Source organism: Pleurodeles waltl, chromosome 4_2, assembly GCF_031143425.1.
Source record: "Pleurodeles waltl isolate 20211129_DDA chromosome 4_2, aPleWal1.hap1.20221129, whole genome shotgun sequence".
NCBI classification, from domain to species: domain Eukaryota; kingdom Metazoa; phylum Chordata; class Amphibia; order Caudata; family Salamandridae; genus Pleurodeles; species Pleurodeles waltl.
The window spans coordinates 473,877,921-473,900,202 of NC_090443.1; positions in this window are offsets into that span (position 1 = coordinate 473,877,921).

Consider the following 22,282-nt stretch of genomic DNA (forward strand, 5'->3'; position numbering starts at 1 on the left):
TGTGGCGGTCCTACCGCCAACAGGCTGGCGGTGCATACCACCACATTATGAGTGTGGCGGGTTGGCCGCTACCAACCCCCCACATCTCAACTCATACCACCATGGCAGTCAGAAACGCCGGGCCAGAGATGATCATCTCCGACCCGGCGGTCCACAGAAGACTGCTGGTGGTATTAGGAGCCCACCATAAAAACCATGGCGGAAAGGCTACCGGTGACAGGGAATTTCTTCCCTGTCAATGGTAGACAACTCCACCCCCCCAGCAAGCACTAGACGCCCCCCCTCCCCTCCACCCACAGCACCCACTCCCTCCCTCCAGACACAGGGCCCCCACCCCCCTCTGGACACAGGGCCCCCTCCCCACCCCCACTCCAGACACAGCACCACCCTCTCCTCACCCCTGCACCCCCTCCAGAGACAGTGACCCCCACCAGACACAGCGCCCCCTCTCCTCTCCAGGCACAGCAACCCCCTCCACCCACCCCCCTCCAGACACATCGCCCCGTCCAGACACAGAGCTCCCCCACCCCTAACTGCCCTCCCGCATACATGCATATCCACAGACACCCACATGCACCACGCATACACCCATTCACCTACAACTGCATGCACGCATTCACTCACACGCATCCACTCACGCATTCACTTCAACATTCATACATGCATTCAAGCACGCATACTCACACCCATCCAAACATGCATACTCACAAGCATCCATACATGCATACTCACACGCAAACATGCATTCACCAAAATACTCACACTTGCATACACAGATGCATACACACTTAGATGCATACACGCACTAATTTCAACATTCAGACAGGCATACAACCATGCATACACACATTCATGCACACACGCAGACACCACACACTCACACATGCCCACAAAACAACACACCCTCCCACCCCCCACCCCTGTCGGACGATCACCTTACCTGGTCCGGGGAGGAGGTCGTCCAGCAGGGAGCAGGAAGGGGCACTTCCACCGCCGGCAGCGTCCCACCAGCAGGACACTACCAGGCCGTATTATTTCCCATAATATGGCTGGTGGAGTCATACTTGCGGGCAGGACGATGGTGGAACCGCCCAAGTGCCTCTGCCTGCCAGCATGAGTACTGCTGGACTTCAGCCCAAAGTGTGGCGGAAATCCCACAGTACCTGTGATATGGTGGGCAGAAGTTGTAATGAGGGCCATAATCTTGGAAATAGAGATAATATAAAAACGTCTGACAGATATCAATATACTGATACACGCCAATATTGTTCCTTTCAGGACTCACTGGAAAAACGCAGTGAGAGGTGGGTGGTCAGAGCAGCTAACAGAGTATGTGAAACCGATAAAGGACTCACAACGCTCGTCCGAAGTTTCTGTTAAGAAAGAAGAGAAACTTCCCCCACAAAAACCCCAGTTTAAAAAGAAAAATGTGGCAGCGGTTGCAATATGACATGTCACTCAAGAAGAGTGCTTTACTGAAGAACAGGAAGTGGGCATTGGCACTGCTAGACAGTGCGGCAGAGGTCACAATAGTTTGCCAGGATCTTCAAGAGCATCTGGAGGTGAAAGCAACAGATGACTTCTTACAAGTTGAAGAGCTTATTGAAACATCTTTCTCGACCTTTGTTCCCAGAAAGCTCATAGAAATACACGCCATTGACTGAGCAGTGGCGCAGACACCTCTGTTAGACCCCAAACACGTAGATAAAGATTCCCCCTATCATGTAATACCAATTAAATCCCAACCTCAACCCCAATATCCAATAAAACATGAAGCTAAAGCACCCTTGCAGGAAATCCTCAAGCAATTAGAGTACAGGGCGTAATTGAACTCTGTTTCTCACCCATGAACAATCCATTGTTCCCTGTCACTACACCCGGCCATTCTTTCAGAATAGTCTTAGACTACAGATATTTAAACAGTCATACACACACATTTGCAATACAAAATGCACACAGCACTAATGAACAATATAGTGCGCAAAAAATACAAAACAGCCCTGGATATTTCTAACGGGTTCTTCTGCCAAACTATAATGCCTGAAAGTAGGTACTTAACAAATTTCAGCGCTTTAGGCTCTCAGAAAAAATTCTGCCGACTCCTACAGGGATACAAGAACTGTTTTCAGCTCGTCTTGTGTCTATTCCACACAAGATTGACCCTGAGGCGTTGTCATACATGGATGATTTCTACCTTACGGACGATGACCTCATGCAGCATATAAGACGGGTAGCCTGCATTGTTGTGGAATTTGCCGAATTCGGCTACAAATTCTATTTAAAAAAAGGCCTTCCTTAGTGTCTTGTTTTTGGGATACAAATTATCAGATGAAGGCAAGAGCCTTGCGCCCCAGTTTTTGGAAAATGCTCATAACTGCAACCTCCAAATACAATAAAAAAGCTCCAGTCTTTATTGGGCTTTTTAAACTTTAGCAGAACATATATTCCAGACTATGCACAACGCATTAAACCATTATATGACTTAATATGTCCTGACTTTACCAGTAAATACTGGACAGATGAACACACAAACACATTGTGAGAGCATTACAAAAAGACATGCTTGAAGCAAAACACCTACATACAAGGGACAACAAAAAACACCTGGTCATCAGAGTACTTGCTGGTGCCATTGGTTTCACCTATGTAACATGCAATGAGGGTGGTATTGTCCCAATAGAATACAAATCACATTTGTACTCTACAGTAGAACAACGCTTTGCTTCCACTGAGAAAATTATCACTGCTGTTCAGATGGCTGTCATCAAAGAGAGACCCGTGGCCCAGGGAAACGTATCATTGTTGTATCCCTCATCCCGGCTCTTGAAGCTGTCACCAAAGCTAGCGTCCCTAACGCTAAGGCATTACATCTACGTTGGATCCAATGGGCAACATCTCTGACTGCCACCGATGTTGACTATACTTTTGACTCAAAATTACAAACCCTAGGGTGTTTGCAATACGGACTTAAATACCAATTTCCAGCAAACACATTGCCTATTGAACAATATCAAACAATTTTATACACTGATGGTTCAGCCCAACCAAATATAGGCACTAAACATTAATATTCCGCCATTTGTGCAGCTGTGAGTGGATACTTAAAAGATCGCAAGTTCCATCCACAACACACTTACATACAGACCTTAGGGGACTGCACCGCATAACTAGCAGAGCTCAATGCTCTGGTGATGGCACTGGTACACATGGATCCTGAACATCTGACTCTGATTGTGATTCATACTATTGTGCAGTCCTTCAATGAATATCTGCATTACTGGTGCCAGAATGGGTTCAGAGATTCAAAAGGAAACACCATTAAACAGAGACTTCTGTGGGGGAAGGTAGTGGATCTGAAGGAAACACTATCCAATGTCCATGGTGTACATACACTAGGACATAAGCGTGTTGGAATACACGTTGCAGGCAATACCTTGGCTGATGAAGCAGCCAGTTCTGCAGTAGCTACGGTTTCTGTTGCTGCAGTAACTCATTCTAGAACAAAATTGGATGATGAAACACTGGCAGCTGTGAAAGCCTCGGCTGACGGCATGCCCTTACCAAAGGCATATCCTGCAAAATATTCCTACCGCATATCATGCCTCAATACAGCCCTAGCAGTTATACCAGAGGTGGATAATCGTGTGACCAAAGCCCAGAATGGATCAAAGCAGCGCATGAGGAAGTTGCTTCTGCCCATGCTGGTTTGGCGGATACAATATCATTGTTACAAGCATGTCACTGGTGGCCAGGTCTCTACAAACAGACGAAGCAGTATGTCCTTTGCTGCCAGCAAATAAAAGGATCCACCATTAAACGCTGACCGTAGACACCCCTCCTAATATCCAACAAACCATTACAATGTGTGTACTTGGACCATTGTGGTCCCCTGACACCGGATAATGCATACATATACATCTTAGTTGCTTTTGACTCATGCTCAAGATTCCTATGGGATTGGCCACAACGCTCGGCTGACGCTCAAACTGTTATTGAAGATTTGCAAGTCTTTATCGCACATATGCTGTTGCAGCTTTCCACTCAGACCAGGGCCCTGCTTTTGCCTCAAGGGCTTTCAGAGATGCCATGGCTTCGATAGGCGTACAATTACATTACTCGTCTCCATTTCATCCCGAGGGAAATAGTGTCATGGAGCGACAAAATCGAGATTTAAAGCAATCCTTAACAGCCAGAGTATCAGGCACGGGTCGTAGTTGGCTTACACACCTGTATGGAGTCCAGAGAGCCCTTAACAATCTGCCCAGAAGGTCCCAGGGGGGGCGAACTTCATACGAATACCTGTTCGGAACACAAATGTATGTTCCAGACCTTGAGGGTCCTGTAGGGAGGTGGCAGATATACCTTTTGACATAAATGAACATGTCACTGTCTTGCAGGACTTACAACAGCTCAATGACGACAACGCATCTGCCAGTGCCACCTCCTTGGGAATAAGCAATGTACCAATAACATCTACCGGCTGGATTCCAAAAGTTGTGGATCTAGTACGAGAAAAGATAGCTGTGAATAAAGGAGTTTGGTTCTTCTTATCTTGCGCCGGTTCCAGTCCTGGAAATACACGGTACCAGAACTGCCATTCTACCACCACTGCCTGGCTCCAAAGAAAATCACTTAGGGGGTCATTCCTACCCTGGCGGTCATAGACCGCCAGGGTAGGTGACGGAGGAAGCACCGCCAACAGGCTGGCGGTGCTTCCGGGGGCATTCTGACCGCGGCGGTAAAGCCGCGGTCAGAAAAGGGAAACCGGCGGTTTCCCGCAGGCTTCCCGCTGCCCCAGGGAATCCTCCACGGCGGCGCTGCAAGCAGCGCCGCCATGGGGATTCCGACCCCCTTCCCGCCAGCCTGGTTCTGGCGGTTTTCACCGCCAGAACCTGGCTGGCGGGAACGGGTGTCGTGGGGCGCCCTAACAGGGCCCCCCATTGATTTTCAGTGTCTGCGTGGCAGACACAAAAAATCGCGACGGGTGCAACTGCACCCGTCGCACACCAGCAACTCCGCCGGCTCCATTCGGAGCCGGCTTCCTCGTTGCTGGTGCTTTCCCGCTGGGTGGGCGGGCGGCCTTTTGGCGGTCGCCCGCCTGCCCAGCGGGAAAGTCAGAATCACTGCGGCGGTCATTTGACCGCGGTGTTCTGGCGGGGGAACTTTGGCGGGCGGCCTCCGCCGCCCGCCGAAGTTAGAATGACCCCCTTAGTCTCCATTGACAATGTCAAGCTACACCATATGGGCGAACCTGCTCAGCAGACGTAGGACACTCCTGGGTAGCACCCGAATCCCTCTCACTACAGACCAGGATGTTCCTCTACAGGTTTTAAGCAGCAATGCTGATATCTCTCCGAGCTAGGGGAATGTGGAAAATGAGCTTTCATTGGTTCCACTAACTTCTATGACTACAAATAACACCAATAATATTGATTGATTTTATTCAAGTTCTACACAAACGGATGAAGTTCTCCTCTTCCAAACACAGCTCCAGTTTTTGCACAAACTGCTTTTGGATATTTTGCCGACATCAATGACACTTTCACTGACTCATCTGCCTCTACTGCAACAGAACTGTCAAGAGCACGTAAGCTGATAATTGGCTCAAAATTTATTATTTCATACTTCCATGGAACTATCTATGGATTTTACTAACTGTACTTGCATTTGTCCTTTGATTGGGATGGTCATTGTTTCCTTCTTACTGATACATAGTCATTACCTTCCGGAACGCTATACAGTTGAACTAGTGGATGAGGTCCTAAAACAATTTTTTTCTTCAAACAAAGTCCGCAGAGACTTGTCCCTAGTGAACATTTCTGCTATACTGATTCCCAATGGGACTGTTTGGGATAAAGTATTATTATTTGATATATATATGGCCAGATGAAGGTCATTCAAATTCTGTATGTATTCAAACTTTCTATGAATGATGTAATTACACCCAGAGTAGTTTCTGGTGATTGGGATGTGAAAGCAGTTGATTCTCTGATGTCTGATTTGCAGTATTATACCGTATTTGAAAATGAGGATGTGTATCAATCCAAAGTAAATTATGGAGATATTTTCTGTTATAATTATTATGGACATCATTTAAATCACAGAGCAAGTACCCCAAAGACAATTTTTAATTACACACAGTGGAAAAACTGTCCGACTCCACCAGTGGGGCGTTCCAAAATGTATACTGAAATGTTTGTATATTTCTCTGGGCACAATGTTAAAAATGCTGAGTTATATTATTTTAAATTGCCAGTGATGGAAGTCAACATGTTTTATTGGTAGATACAAAATTAATTTATTCTGATTCATTTGTTTCCTGGTTAGCTATTGAAGGCTATGAATATTGGTTGAAGTCAATAGACTTGAAAAGTGGGTGGGGAACAAAAAAATGGCAAACAAGGGGAAAGGAAGCTTTATTTAGAGCATGCCCGATGCCTGTCCAAATGATATTTTTTAATGAAAGAGTACAACAAACACATTGTTTAGGCTTGCTGAAATTGGTTCAATGAATGTGCCCAGTATTCCTACCCGTGCAAAATTTTATAAATGGCAAAAGTAAATAAATGCATCTGAAGATCAGTTTGATGAATGGGTCCAAAATGGAAGGTTTAACACATCACTTTCATGTCCTAGTATTTGGGTATTGTGGCCTCTAGACACAATGGGTGCCACACATGTTTTGGAAACTCCACTTTTGTTTTTTAGAACAAATAGGCCGGGCCCTCGCTATGTGTCATTGGAACACTGAGGTATAGTGACAACATACAGTGTAGGTAAATTATGCCAGCTATGTTTGAAAAGTTCCTCACTAGATGCTGTTAAAGAACACCTCAATCTCCTGTCCAACGATAACGATTTGCAGGACTTCCTGTAAGGCCCCAGAAGGCAATGCTGAAAGTGCTTTTTTTGTTCAATATATAATGAGATTTGGAAACTTTCCAAACAAGAAGCAGCTGCTGTGTTAAGGCAAATTGATCAGGAAAATTTACAGAAAGCATTAGCCGTGGTAGACAATGGTATTAACACCCTGTCCAACCAGATATACACTTTAAATATCATTGTATCCTCTGCAATAGACATAGTACAGAGTGACATGTCATCTTTACACCATGGACAGAGTCAGTTTAGGTCCATTATGCAGTAAGGTTGGACACTACAAACACTGAAAGCAGGTATCTTTCCCTGGCAACACATTAGCACAAGGGACATATTTTTAACATTTAATTTAACGTGACAACAACAAATAATTTCAACACCCTGCTTGAAACACATTCAGTAGGCAGATATGTAAGGCTGGGAGATAGTTACATAAACGAGGTGTGTGAGCTTCCCTTTTCATACAAATGTTTCAATGGTATGGAAGAAGTCTTTCTTAGAGGTAGTGAATGCGAGACTTATGTGAGCCATTCGATGGTTTGTAAACAGCTGCCCATGCACGAAGCATGTAATGCTTCGGCAGTAAACTTGGCTTGTTATCTGGAGGGAGTTCCAGTCCCCTTGATTAGACCTGTGTTCCAGGTGCTCTCAAACAGCAGGTATGTGCTCCTTAACAGTGAGAGCCGTTGTGGAAGTGAGCTGGAATTGCTTATGTCATTTCATTCTCCCAAATTGTCACATGTTGTGGGAATGTCCTCCCCCCCCCCCCCCCCCCCCCCACGCACAGCAACGAGAAGTAGCAGAGATCTGGCCTCTTATTTCTACTTCAGATGTGAATTTTGACAAATTGAGCAGACTCGAGGCTTTATTGTTTCAAAAACATGTGGCGCTTACATCTGCGTGCAAGACCTATGTGCTTCAAGTTGCAAGGTAATCTGCAGAAATTCAGTCCTTTTTATGCACAAATTCTCGAGACACTTTGGTGAACTTATGGGATGAATATTCAATGCATCCAATACTACTGGAATTGTGCATTTCTTTAAGGCTGTTGGTTAATCCCTTCAGCTATACACTCAATATTTTCAAGTGTTTTCGGGAGATTTCCAATTACTTTGGCTATAATAGGTGGCATCTTGTTGTTGCTATTTTTTCTGCACAATGGCTGTCCCTTCACAACAAGGAGGACTGAAAGCGCTTCCACCAGCGCAATTGTGTCATAAGCGCATGGAGCGGGATTTCGGAGCAACTGGAGTTCCGACTGGCCTTTGCCATTCAAAGCAGCTTGCACTTGTGTGCAGCCGCTGGTTTGATTTCTTTGGTGCCTTTTCAAATGTGCACTGAAAGTTTGTCTTTCTACGTGGCGCTTACATTAATTGGACGCTGATTTGTTGATGTTCTCAATGAGGGCTCATTACCAGACATGGGCGTTGAGGGAGCGTTTGCTACGGGAAGCTGTCTATCAGTTGCCCTTTGTGGATAATGCGACTCTTAACTCAACATTGGACCCAACACAGAACACTGCTGCCTCAGCTGGAGCTCAGGCTTTGTAACACGAGTGCTCTATGGCTTTCCTTGGCAATGATTAGGATATATTACCACCTGCTGAAGTGGAACATATCCTGACTTCAATTATCCCGAACATAATTGGAGATTTTAAAAATGACACTGACTTTTGAATTTGGTTTTATTGACGCACTGCTGAACTTTAAAATTGTCCTTTTTCTTCATGCTCAAGTGTCTTTTAACTTGCCACTATTGACATTCGTATTTATATGCTTTTATAAATAGATTTTATTAGGCTTTGAACCACCTTTGAACCGGCAAGGGGAGGGTGTTGTACAGCTATTTTAGCTATACTTTAGCCACGTTATTTTAGCAAACTAGGCCTGCGGTTGTGCACTTTATCCCTGTTACATTTTATTCAGCATTGCTTTCTTTTTCTAGCATCAGCTACTTTTGCGGTGTTGTTTTATTTTCTCTATCTATTTGTTCCTTCGCCTAGGAAAGCATCACGTCCTTAGCATTGCACTTTGTGCTTCCCTCAAGGCTGCAGTCAGACAGAGTTGCCGGCAAAAGTGGTATGTTGTGTGTCTCCAACATTCACTGAAACACATATTCTTATTTGGGGACCCTTTCTAAGAATTTCAATTTTTTATAATAAAAAAACTCCTTTGACCCATACACGTTAGAGGTGGATTCCAGCCAAATGACCACAACTGCATGTTGATTGCTGAGTGCCTTCACTACAGCTGCTTGCTTAGACTACTGAATCCCTGGCCTATATGAGGACGGTGTCTCTCTAGACTACAGGCTTCCTTGCTCAGTTATGAGGGATGATATCTTCCCAGAGGGGAAACCTGAAGGGCGGATTAGTGCTTATTGCGCTATGCTCTAATATAGCATAGGTGGGAAAAAATATATATATATATCACTCCTAGTGGCAGTATGGTGGGACTGTTTTTGTGTTTCACACTCCATGTCACCCTTTTGCTTTTAGTGTGTTTTATCATCCTAGTTATTACAATACATGCCATTTTATCTAAGATGCAGTTACTTCAATAAACCCTTATTGAACTATATTCTGCTTCTGTTTGTCTTTGCTTGAGACTAATGTAACCAAGAGAAAGGGGTGAGATCTGATTGACCAGGATTCCCCTGAGGAGTCTTTCTTGTCATGCACCGTTGCCACAATCATCCCTGCTCTTGGGTGGAGATGAGGCGCTGCTAGTTAGCCACAAAAACCCAGAATACACCGAAAGGCATCACATGATGTGGAATTGTACTCAGTACCCCACAATATATGCGATTCTGCTGCCCAAATCCAGTAGCCTCATTAGGATAATGAGAACCTATGTGACTGGTGTGTCTGTCTGCTGCTGCACTAATTTATAACAGTATTTGTGCTGTGTTTGCAGTTCCTGTCCTGATTCTGACACTGGAGCAATCTGGGATGAAACTTCACACCCAGTAGATAGCTATACTGATGGCTATGTGCAATTAATTACTAGGCCTGGGTGGAACTCGCAGATTTTCACTCCACGGAATTCTGCTGAGTCACATAAAAACTCAATGAGATTCCACATAGATCAGCGAGTGGGTGGAGTCAGGCAGGTTGCGCTGCTCGCACTGATATTTAGAGCTGGAAGCTTCTTCCATGCTGTAAAATCAGCACGAACTGCACCACGTGGCGCGCCAGATGGAGCTGCTTTTTTCTGCTGCTCAAATAGATTTTCTACTCAAGAGGCTGCTTTCCCAAGTTAAATGGCCACGGCCTGCCAGGACTACTTGCACTGAGAATTCTTGCCAGGAAACATTCTTGAAGCCGAAAATCACACCAGGGGACACAAATTCCTGCTCGCGCTCACCAACTTAACGTTGGCAAGCCATGCATGAGAAGTATCTCCACCACATGGTGACTGGTGGAGTTTTGCCAGAACTCGCCTCCAAGTGGTGCGTGGGGTGGGCAAAACTCTGCGAACTCCACCAGCAGAGCGGAATTTTTCATCCACCACTATTAATTACCTTACCATCCTGAGGTTTGCGCTTTCCCGATAACATGCTAAGTGCACATGCTTCAGGGTGCACAAAATCAGAAGGTACTCACAAGATTTGTACTTGGTTTTACTGGGTGCAAATCCTGTGTGCAAACATCCGCTTGGGGTGTAAATTGCACCAAAATTGACATCCTGATTCCTACACAGATTGATGTTTGCACCCACAGCAGGATTATAACAGAAATAGGCCTAAAGGCTTCTTGGTGTTAGAAGTTTGTAAAATTGCGTGGTTTCCTGAATTTCAGCAGGAAAATATTTCCACAAAAACTGGAGAATTGTTTAGAGGATTTCAGGGACATAATGGGAAATAGATGCAAATATTCGTAATTTCTAGAAATTGTAAAGATATGAAGCATGCCCCATAACACAGACACAATTAAATTTTTCCATGCCCCTGTTCTGTGTTTAACTATCTTCGTTAAGACAATTATTGTTCACAGAAACTAAAATACTGAGGTCCATATTTATCAAAGTTTTGCGTCCCCTTGTGCCATGCAAGGGGATGCAAGGGTAAGGTGAAACCTACATGAGACTTATCAAGCCACGCAAGGTCACATTGCGTGGTCCTGTGCGGCTTGATAAATGTAGAGTTACGCAAAGCAGTGCAAATCACTGACATGCTACTCTGTGTCTGGGAGTTGTTTCATGAGTGGAGTATGGGTCTTCCCACACATCCACCCATGGATTTTGGTGCATTCCCAGATTTTTCCATTAGCAGTAGACGTGGTAATGCGATATTCTTCTGCATTCTGCAGCACACATAAATGCTGCAGTCTGCAGCACACATAGAAAGAGGAAAATGCCTCCCTTGTGTCCCTTCCTCCATAAAACAGTCCTGCCTGTAGCACAGGCATCTTTGCAACATGATGCAAGGGTGTCTGCATTGCCTCTAGGCTGCCAAAAGTGAGCAAGCACTAGGAAATAACAAGAATGAGCCATGTAATGGTAAATTGGTGCATTTCCCCCTTTCACACAGCGCAGCAAGTTGGCTTGCTGCGTTGCACGAAAATGGCAAATTTGCCTGTTGGAAATGGCCCTTTCTGTAGGGTTATACCCAACCTTTTTGTCTTTCTCCTATTTTTCTGACCCTCTTTTTGATGGATTTAGGAGTCTGGGCACTTAACCACTGCTAATCAGTGCTAAAGTGCATGTGCTTCCTCCCCTATAACTTGGTATAATTGGTTTACACCTGTTTGGCTTATTTAATTTACCTGTAAGTCCCTTGTAAAGTGGTATACCATATATCAAGGATCGGTAAATTAAATACTACTAGTGGGACTGCAGCACAGATTGCGCTACCCACAGAAGTAGCCTTTCAAACCTTTCTCAGGCCTGCCACTGCAGGGTCTGTGTGCGCAGTGTACTGCCACACTACCTTGGCAAGTAAACTACTTGCCAAGGCCCAAACTCCCTTTTTGCTACACCTAAGTCACCCCTATGGTGGGCCCCTAGATAGCCCTATGGGCAGGGTGCTGTGTATTTAAAAGGTAGAACATATGTCTTTATGTACTACATGTCCTCCTAGTGACATACAGCTTATTTACTTTCTCCCTTTTGTGAGTGCTGCTCCTCTCAAAGGATTGCATTGGAAATGCTCTTACATATGTCTAAGTGGTATCTTCAGATCTACAAGGAATAGCATGGTCATGTTTAGTATGTCTGGAATGGTAGTGAGAAATCCTGCTTACTGGTGTAAGTGGATTTCACATTACTTTTTAAGAAATGCCACTTTTAGAAAGTGGGTATTTTTCTGTGCTTATAACTCTAGTGCTTTGCAGCCTGACTCCAATCATGTCTGGGGTAGACTTGGTGTGTACTTTCCAGACAGCCATAACATAGGAAGGGCTGGGTGTGACAGAAGAGGCATCTGCATATTGATAGTCTTCCTGGGCTTGGGAGAGGGAGGTCGCTCACACCTTACATGGGAATAGGCTGTATCCTGTGTTGAAAGGGTGTTGTGCTTCACTTCAAAGGGCTCTTTTGAAGTTTCCCCTGAACAAAGCCATTTCTGAGAATAAGTAGAGGGGTTGTAGCCCCCTGATGGGGAGCGCACTTTTGGAACTGGGACCGAACCTGGTCCAGAGGGACTGCTGGACTGCTCAAAGGACTCATCTGAACTGTTCTTCTTTTGTTGCCCTGCTTCCTGCTACTGCTGGGATGCACAAAGGACTGATCTGGATTGTTTTTCTGCTTGTTGCCCAGGGAAGGAGGGAGTGCTGTCTTCTGCTCCTTGGTTTGTATGCACGGCGCATAAAGAGTGCTTTCCTAATTATTGCACAAGTGCAGGTGAACACCTCGGTAGCACATGGTGAGCGCTGGTTATTATTTCCTCCCCTCAGCACAGGTGGAGGCTGAATTTCTTGCAAGTCCAAGCATGATCTCCGGCATACTAGCATTGACCCCCCCCCCCCCACACACACACACACACACAATGACATCAGCGCGAGCCGCGCTGGTCGCAGCTCCACACCATCCACTTTGTGTGCCTGGGGATGCCGCAGCACTGAGGGAGGCCATTAAGGGAGAAGCCGCCACAGCCGCCCCCTCCTAGAACCCAGAGAGAGAGAAGTGCGACCAGGCTGGTAATCACCGTGTTTTAGCCCTGTATGCCCTCTGTGCGCCCCCCTCCCAGAAAGACTCATTGCCTAGACAACGCAGGGAGCACCGCCATGCTGGGGGTTTTCCCCTGTGGCCGGTAAGATGCAAAAAAGTTCAGCAGGGCTTTCCCTGCTGGGCACCCCAATTTTTCCAGCAGCAGCAGCTCGAGAGGCCCCGGACGCGTTGCCCTGCAGGAACAGTTTTGTTTCAGGGGAGGCTGCATGGTTAGCAGCAGCACCACACAGCTGCAGGCAGCTGCATTTGAAGACACTATTGCAGGGGGGTACGAGTGAGGCCTTCAAGCCGGTTGAACCAGTGTGTGTCTACCCCCCCTCGTATAACACATACCTGGGGGCACCAGGATCATTGGAGCATAGCGGGCGAGAATACGCGCTCAGGAGTACAAGGTTTCGGAAATGAATGCACCATCTCTTATAGGCACACAGATGCTCCTGCGGCCGGAAAACTACCTCATTGCTCTCGAGGTTCCCAAATGTACCATAATACTGTGCATAGGAGCACAGAGGTGGTGGACCCTACGTTATGTGGTTACTTGTGGATTTTAGGCGATTGCCACTGAACAAGTTTGCATTGCTTGCGAAGTATTTATGGCCTATGGTGAAATACGGTGATTCACATGTTTTCGTTTAAACTAATTGCTGCATTTCATGCCCTGATATAATGATTTAGGTCATATTGTTTTGTCTTACCAAGATATCAAGTATTGTGACAATGATTTCCTAATGTGCGCAGTGTTTATGATTCATGTCGGTCTTGGACTTTGAAATATGTTGTTTCAGGACTACAAGTTCCCCTACCCATCAAAGCACCAGATGCCCAGTGTTTCTGTTCTATGAAACTTTGGGTCTTGTGATATACATATGCAATATCCTTATATATATTTATTTATATATCTTGATGTGGAGTCTACTTTTGTGGTGTTTTCATTGTGTTACTGGTGTGAGTGTGTTGCACAAATGGTTTACACATGACCTCTCGGGATAATCCTGACTGCCCAATGCCAAGCTACAGGGGTGAACACAGGTTGTCTTTGGTGTGTAACTTACTCGCCCTGACTAGAGTGATGGTTTCTGCATGGCTGCGGTGCAAACCCTGACCAATCCAGATACTCCATTGATAACACTGCCTCTCATTTTTTAGGGTTGCACAAAGACTACAGAGTGGAGTATTGCATGACTTTTGTACTCAAGGCATATACTCAAGCAAAATTACCTTCACAAATATTGGTATGGGATAACAGGGATTGTTACAAACGATTAGTGCAATACATGACTCAACTTGGAACTATTATGCCGTGCTGCTATACCTTGGGAAAGCCCTTTATATTAAGATCAATTGAACACTATTCCTATACACGAGCCTATGGTATTTATGGAATAGATACAGACCCAAACACTTAGCCTGGATATTACAGGTACAGCACTCCATCAATTGTATTCCTGTCATACCAGGTCATACTCAATAATTAAGTTCACAACCGGATTACGTGTCTTTTGATTGCCAAAAGACAAGAACTATGTTTTCAGCATCAGCCACACGTGACTTAATTAATCTGTTGTTATATTTATCTCTAAGAAACACAGATTGCTCAGCCCTGTCTGGAGGCTATGTTGAGAACTAACCTAATTTGGTATGGCTAAGAACTCCACACAGTTTCCATGAGGGGGGCAATGTGGGGTGTGTTCATCTGACACTGTGTTGATCACTTTGAAGTTTGCTGTTGCACAAGTGTATTTTTCTTGATCTGACTTTGGGCCTCACGCCACACCTACATCACTAAATTATTCTATTTCTTGTATTCTTCAAGGTGTATGCATTGTATTTTTATTTCTTGACAAGTGCAGGTTCTACAGCTCGTGCACACTCATTGCAGACAAAAGTCTACTGTTCAGGTATCATTTTTAGGTTGAAGCCCACCAGAAAGCACTGCTGTCTAGTTTGCTAAAGGCATCATAGGCATGTTCAGAAAGCTTCCCTGGGAATGCATTCCACCCTTTGCTTACCATTGACTTTGTGGTTTTGTAACTCATATTTTCTGGCTTTCTATTTGCCGGCTATATTTGTTTTAAGCTGTCCAGTCTGAGTTTGTCCTCAAAGCCTTTTCACACTACCTTTCCTTGTATTCTTCAATGAGTCCTCCTTCTCGTAAACCTTGCATTCATCCAAAAGTGATCTTTTCTGTAAACAGGCTTGAAAATCTTCTTCTTATAACAGCTGCTGTGCATTCAAAGAAAGAGGGCACATGTCAGGCTCTGTCTTCCAAGGGAGCTTGGTGTTTACTTTTCCTTCCCTGACTTCAAAGTAAGAGTAGTTATGTGACAATCTTGCTGGATACTAGATGTAGGAAAGGGTTTTGTTTTCCAGCACAAAACAACAATTTAATAAACTATGCAAGCATTTCAAAATATTAAAAGATTACGAAAGCATAAATGAAACACATTTTTGTTAATTCTGAAGTGTGTTGAAAACTTTAATATGATCAATGCAAATCAGTGTACTAGGTGATACCATTTCCACACATTATCGTTTGTGTGCTGTATAGTTTTATTCGAAAAACTGTATGTCTGCGCAAATGTAATGGTTATTTCAATTGAAAATGTGTTATCTATAATGGCAGTGTGCTACTACACCATCCATACGCTGCTCTACACCACTCCACTCTACGCTACACCACTCCACACAGGCTCACTCTACTCTGAACCACTCCATGCCATTGCACTCTGTGCCACTGCACTCAACTCCACTCTGCACCACTCCACTCTACACCACTGCACTCTACACCACTTCCCTCAACCCCTTTGCACTCTACTCAATCACTCACTCTATGCCAGTGCACTCCACACCACTTTATTCTACACCACTGCACTCTTCATCACTGCACTGTACACAACTCCATTCTAGGCCACTCCACTCTACTCTGCGCAGCTCCACTCTACGCCACTCTGCAACACTGCACTCTATGCCACTGCACTGTATGCCAAAACACTCTATGCCAATGCACTCTACACCTCTGTACTATCTGCCACACTAATCTATTCTGCCACACTGCACTCTTTGCCATTGCACTCTATGCCAATACACTCTACACTAATGCACTCTGCCCTGCACCACCCCACTGTGTGCCACTTTACTGTACTATGAAACAATCTAATTTATGGCACTGCACTCTATGCCACTCTGCTCCACTCTGAGCCACTCCACTCTGTGTCATTGCTCTTTATGCCACTCTACTCTAAACCTCTGCACTCTACACCACTGACTTTAAGCCAATGCGCTCTACACAACTGCACTTTATGCCACTGCACTCTACTTTGCACCACTGTAATCTATGGCACTGCTCTCTACACCACGGCACTCCGTGCCAATTCACTCTACGCCACTCTACATCACTGCACACTACAACACTCTACTCTGCAACACTGCACTCGCTGTCACTGAACTCTACGGCACTCCACTCTATGCCTCTGCATTCTATGCCATTCCTCTGTGCATCACTCTACCCCACTGCACACTATGCCACTGTACTCTATACCACTTTACTCTTCTCCGCACCACTGCATTCTGTGCAACTGTACTCTTTGCCACTCCACTCTATGCCACTCTTCTCTGCATCACTGCACTGTACTATGCACCACTCTAATTTACACCACTGCTTTCTACGAGGCTGTGTTGTACACAGCTGAATTCTACGGTGCCATCTGCACTCTACACTACTGCACTTTACACCGCTATACTCTGCAACATTCGGCGACAGTGCACTCTACTGTATGACACTGTACGCCACTGCACTCTGCTCTACTCTGTACTCTGCACTCTATGCCACTGCACTGTATGTCAATTGTCTCTATACCACCACACTCTACTCTTCACCACTGTACTCAGCACCACTGTACTCTATACCACTCCACCAACGACACTGCACTCAATGCCAATACACTCTATGCCACTTTACACTACTGCACTCTACAGCACTGTACTCTGCAACACTGTACTCTGCGCTACTGAAATCTAAGCCACTCTGCTTTGTACTTCTGCATTCTATGCCCATACACTCTACGCCACTCTACTCTGCATCACTGCACTCTATGCCACTGCACTCTGCAGCACTCCACTCTACGTCACTCCACTTTATGCCATTGCATTCTACAGAACTGCTCCTTGTGCCACTATACTCTGCAAAACTCTACACCAATGCACCCTAAACCAGTGCACTCTACTCTACGCTACTCCATACCACTGTACACCACTGCACTCTACTCTACACCACTTCACTCTACACTGCACCACTATATTCAATGCCACTTCACCCTAATGCACTCAATTCTACGCCACTCTACTCTATGCCACTGCACTCAACGCCACTCTACACTGCAACATAGCACTCAACACCACTGAACTCTACAGTACTCTACTCTGCATCACTCCACTCTATGCCACTGCACTCTGCAGCACTCCACTCTAAGCCACTGCATTCTGTGGAACTGCACTTTAGGCCACTATACTGTGCAAAACTCTACGCCAATGCAGTCTACTGCGCTCCACTCTCCACTACTCCATGTCACTGTACACCACTGTATGCCACTGCAATCTACACCACTGCACTCTACTCTGCATTACTATTCTCAATGCTACTGCACACTACAGCACTCTACTCCCCACCACTCTACACTACACCACTGCAGTCTACATCAATGGACTCTACACCACTCTACACAATTGCACTCTATACCACTCTACTCTGCAAAACTGCACTCTACGCCATTGTGCTCTACCCACTCTACTCTGCACTACTGCAGTCTATGCCAAGGCACTCTTTGCCACCCTTCCCTACACCCCTCTAATCTCCATCAATCCACTCTAAGCCACTGCACTTTGCAGCACTCCACTCTATGCCACTGCACTCTGCAGCACTATATTCTACTCTGTCCCACTTTACGCAACTCTGCTCTGCATCACTGTGCCACTGAACTCTGTGCCACTCTACTCTGCACCACTGAACTCTACACCACTGTACTCTATGTCACTTTACTGTAAGCTGCACCAGTCCACTCTGACCCACTGCACTCTACTATGCAAAACTCTAATCTATGCCACTGCATTTTACGATGCTGCATTTACACTGCTGAATTCTCTGCCGCTGCACTCCACGCCACTGTAATCTACCCCACTATATTCTGCAACACTCTATGCCAATGCACTCTACACCAGTCCGCTCTACGCCACTCCACTGTATGCCATTCTATGTGTCTCCACTCTATGCAACTCCAGTTCGAGACACTCTCTGCCAGTCCACTCTACTACACTACACCCCTTCCTCGACATTACATTCTACAACACTACATGCCACTCTCCTCTATGCCACTAACTTTTAGCTACACTAACCAGCAGTCATGCTGGTGTACACCATGCCTAAACACATTGTCAAAGCCAATAGATATTGCTTAGGCAAGACCTATCGGCTTTGTCAATACTTTTTCTAATTATTTGTTCAACTCACACACTGGGGATGGGGCGGCCCTGAAGAATGCCTAGACACCTCTCATTTGTGAGTACAAAATAAAGTAGAAACATGTTGACCTATCACGTTGGGTCAAATTAACCCAGCCTTTTTCTACTTCTTTTTTTTAAAGATTCTACCCACTAGAGACTAGAATAAAACTAGTAGTTCACCAAGATGTAGTTTTAAGAGATTAACCCAATTTCATTTCCACTTTACATGTGCCAGCCAACTTAATAGCCACAACACAATGCCCCCAAAAATGCCCCAGAACTGAAAAATAAAATGGTAATAAAATTTCTTTACTAAAATTTTTTTTTCCAGCACCCTGTCCTGAACTGAGTGTCAGGATGGGAAGGGGCAATTGCTGCTGAGTGGCAGTAGGGAGCTGTGCACTTGTTTAAAGTTTGTATGTACCTTTGGCCGGCCGTCTTGCGACAGGCAGCCTCACATGCACACTTTAAACTTCTCTAACCCAGCTGTCTTAAGACAGCTGGGTTTCAGAAAGCACAGGCCTCCAGCGCTCCTGTGAGGGCTGAGAGAAGCCATTCGCACAAACCTGATGTTGCTTTCACGCTGGTTACCAGCATGAAAGCAGTGTCAGGATTTATTAGTGCTGTTTCCTGGTCCCCGCGGCCGCATTGGAGCTTCCACGACGAGAGGAGATGAGGACGTCATGAGGAGAGAAAGACGCCCACAGGTAAGTGAAGCAACTTTTTTAAAATTATTATCATTGTACCCCTGCCCCCCTTGTTGTAACTACAAGCTAGCCGCCACTGCACATCACTCCTGACAGAGGATCTGCAACCATCTTTACAGCTCAAGCAATACCCTATGTGAGTACTGTAGAGCACAATAATACCCTAGTCTATGTAAGGAGGGGCCCTATGATGAAGCATGGCACCTTTGGGTGGGTGAGGGCTTTTGTCCTTAAAATAGACAAGAACCACACTTTATTAAACTTTTTGAGACATATAGACTGAAGTATTCTTTGTCTACATGAAGCACATAATACAAACAGCACGGTGTTTACAGGAAGTGACTACAAATGGGTGTCTGAACCCAGTCATGAGGCCACATGGCGAACAGGGGTTACTGGGCCTCAATTGTAGTGGTTTGAACCTTTTCTCAGCTCGAGTCGTGGGACCCATCATCTGATGACCCTGCAAAATGACAATTACAACCCTGCTGGACTTGACTTTCAGGGTAGCAGAGGCAAGAGGGCTGCTTGAGTTCCGGGGAGGTAGTGTGAAACGTAGAGACTCAACTCAAGCAACCAAACAATAGGAACAATAAATAGGCATTAAGCGAGTGTCGAGCCCAGTGCTTTTCTTTAAAGAAAAGAGAAGTACTTTAATCACAACAAAACATAATATGATATATAGAGATCATAGAGATAAGGTAGCACTACGAGGATGTACACTACAGAGTCAAGTGGTTCACTACACAGAGAAACATGAAATCTTAGAATTAAGCGTAGGTGCAGGTTCATTGTGATTAAGTGTAGCATCTTTCCTTTATTCTGTGACCAGTAGTTCAGTCAGTGATCCTTGAAAGTGCAGTTCTTGGATGCAGGCTGGAGGTATCTTTAAAAGTCCCACCAAAATGTGATCTGTACGGCCAACTTAAAAATCAATGTCTCTCACGGATCCCCATTTATCTGGTGTGATGCATACTCATGATTGCCAAGCGTGGGTGTGCAAATTGTGTTCATATGGGGTTATCAGTCATGCTTACAGTTTGCAGACCTCATTTGGGCAGCCCTGCCTTCTTTTCTCTGCTTTGGGCCAGGGAAGACTGGTGCACCTTGACACAAGCACTCCAGATAGGTGGTTCCACCACTCATTGTAGGGGAGTGCTTATCTGTGATCCTTGGGATTTAATGAAAGTCCTCAATGTGCAATCAAGACTGAGTCAGCAGAGGTCTTCTGTGGTGGTTGTTTGAGCAGGAACCCTGGTGGATCATAAGGCATATGAACTTGGTCTTTGGTTAGACAGGGGGCAGGGTGACCCTCCGTTTCATACAAGTTGGGTACGGACACAATATGCTTCTTCTGTGCTGCTACTTCCCTTGTGCTTGGTCGCTGGGCTTATCCTCCTTGGGCCGACATGTCTTATGGAACAAAGAGCTCCCTTGTTTCCTCTCAGCAGGCAGGCAGACTTCCAGGTCTCAGGAAGACCCACAGCCTCTCAAGCAAGATGCACAGGCTTCATCCAATATCCCTTCGTCTCCAGGAGAATACCTATCGCAATGCCAGCCTTGGATCATAGTAGTTCTTTCAGCACGTTGTAAAATACCTATGTCCTTGTGTAGTGAAGCAGCTTGGAAATGGAACCAAGTGAGAATGTTTGGGTCCTACGTTTATATATGATTTCCAGGCAGGAATGTGGCTCCAACATCTACAATTCAGGAACTGTTTGGGAAGATTGCTTTTCATAACTTTATCCCTTTCTTCAGTGCAGAAATATACTTTGTGTAAGATTATGGCTCTCACAGCACAGCACTTAGGGCCTGTTTTAATTCCTAGTGGACAGCCTACTTCTCTGCCATGGGGACGGAGTAAATTACCCCATCTCCCAGATAGAGATGCCACTCACAGATTTAGAAATAACCACCAAACAGACTGGTGTTTTTAAAGTACTGCCAGGAACTACCGTCATGGTGGCTCCTCCCAATGCCTTTTGCAGTTTAGTACAGGGTTCTGTCAACATGAAAAAATAAGAAAATGCTCCCCTCGCCATGTGAGCCCTCTCCAATGGCGAGGGGACTATTTAGCAGTTTTCACTATCCTTAATGCCAGAGTTTTCCTGGCAGTGGCGGGCAGTGCAAACAGACCTATAATTCCGCCTATCTAAATTAGTTTGGCAGAATTGCAGGTCTGCCTCTGATGGCCCTTACTCCACACAGCAGTTAGAAGGGTTTAGTCACAGTGGAGACAGAGAACTCTCCACTGTGATAAAACCAAGGTCCACCCGCATTTAAATTCAGGAGCAACAACAACAAGCCGATCATGTGATAGCATCTGCTTATTGAATGATAGTGACAGATGTAGCAAGCATTTTGCACATCGCAAACAGCGAATTTCGCTGTTTGTGACGTGCAAAACGCACATCGCAATGCACAAACCTCGTTTTGCTATTCAGTAACCTGGTTACCGAATCGCAAAACGGGTTTGCAAGTCGCAATTAGGAAGGGGTGTTCCCTTCCTAATTGCAAGTCGCAATGCAATGCAGGATTGGTTTGTGACCGCGAACGCGGTCGCAAACCAATCGCATTTTGCACCCATGTCAAATGGGCGGTAACCCATTCGCAAAAGGGAAGGGGTCCGATGGGACCCCTTCCCCGTTGTGAATGGCACTGCAAAAAAAAAATCAGAGCGGGCAGTGGTCCTATGGACCACTGCCTGCTCTAAAAAAAATTCAATGAAAACGTTTAATTTTTTGTTTTTGTAATGCATCTCGTTTTTCTTTAAGGAAAACGGGCTGCATTACAAAAAGAAAATACTGCTTTATTAAAAAGCAGTCACAGACATGGTGGTCTGCTGTCCGCAGCATGCCACCATCCCTGTGAGGGCCGCCATTTGCAAGGGGGTCGCAAATTATGACCCACCTCATGATTATTCATGAGGTGGGCATTTGCGACCCCCTTGCGAATCGCAGATGGTGTCAGGGACACCATCCAACATTCAGAATTGCGACTCGCAATTTGCGGGTCGCAATTCTAAATGTTGCT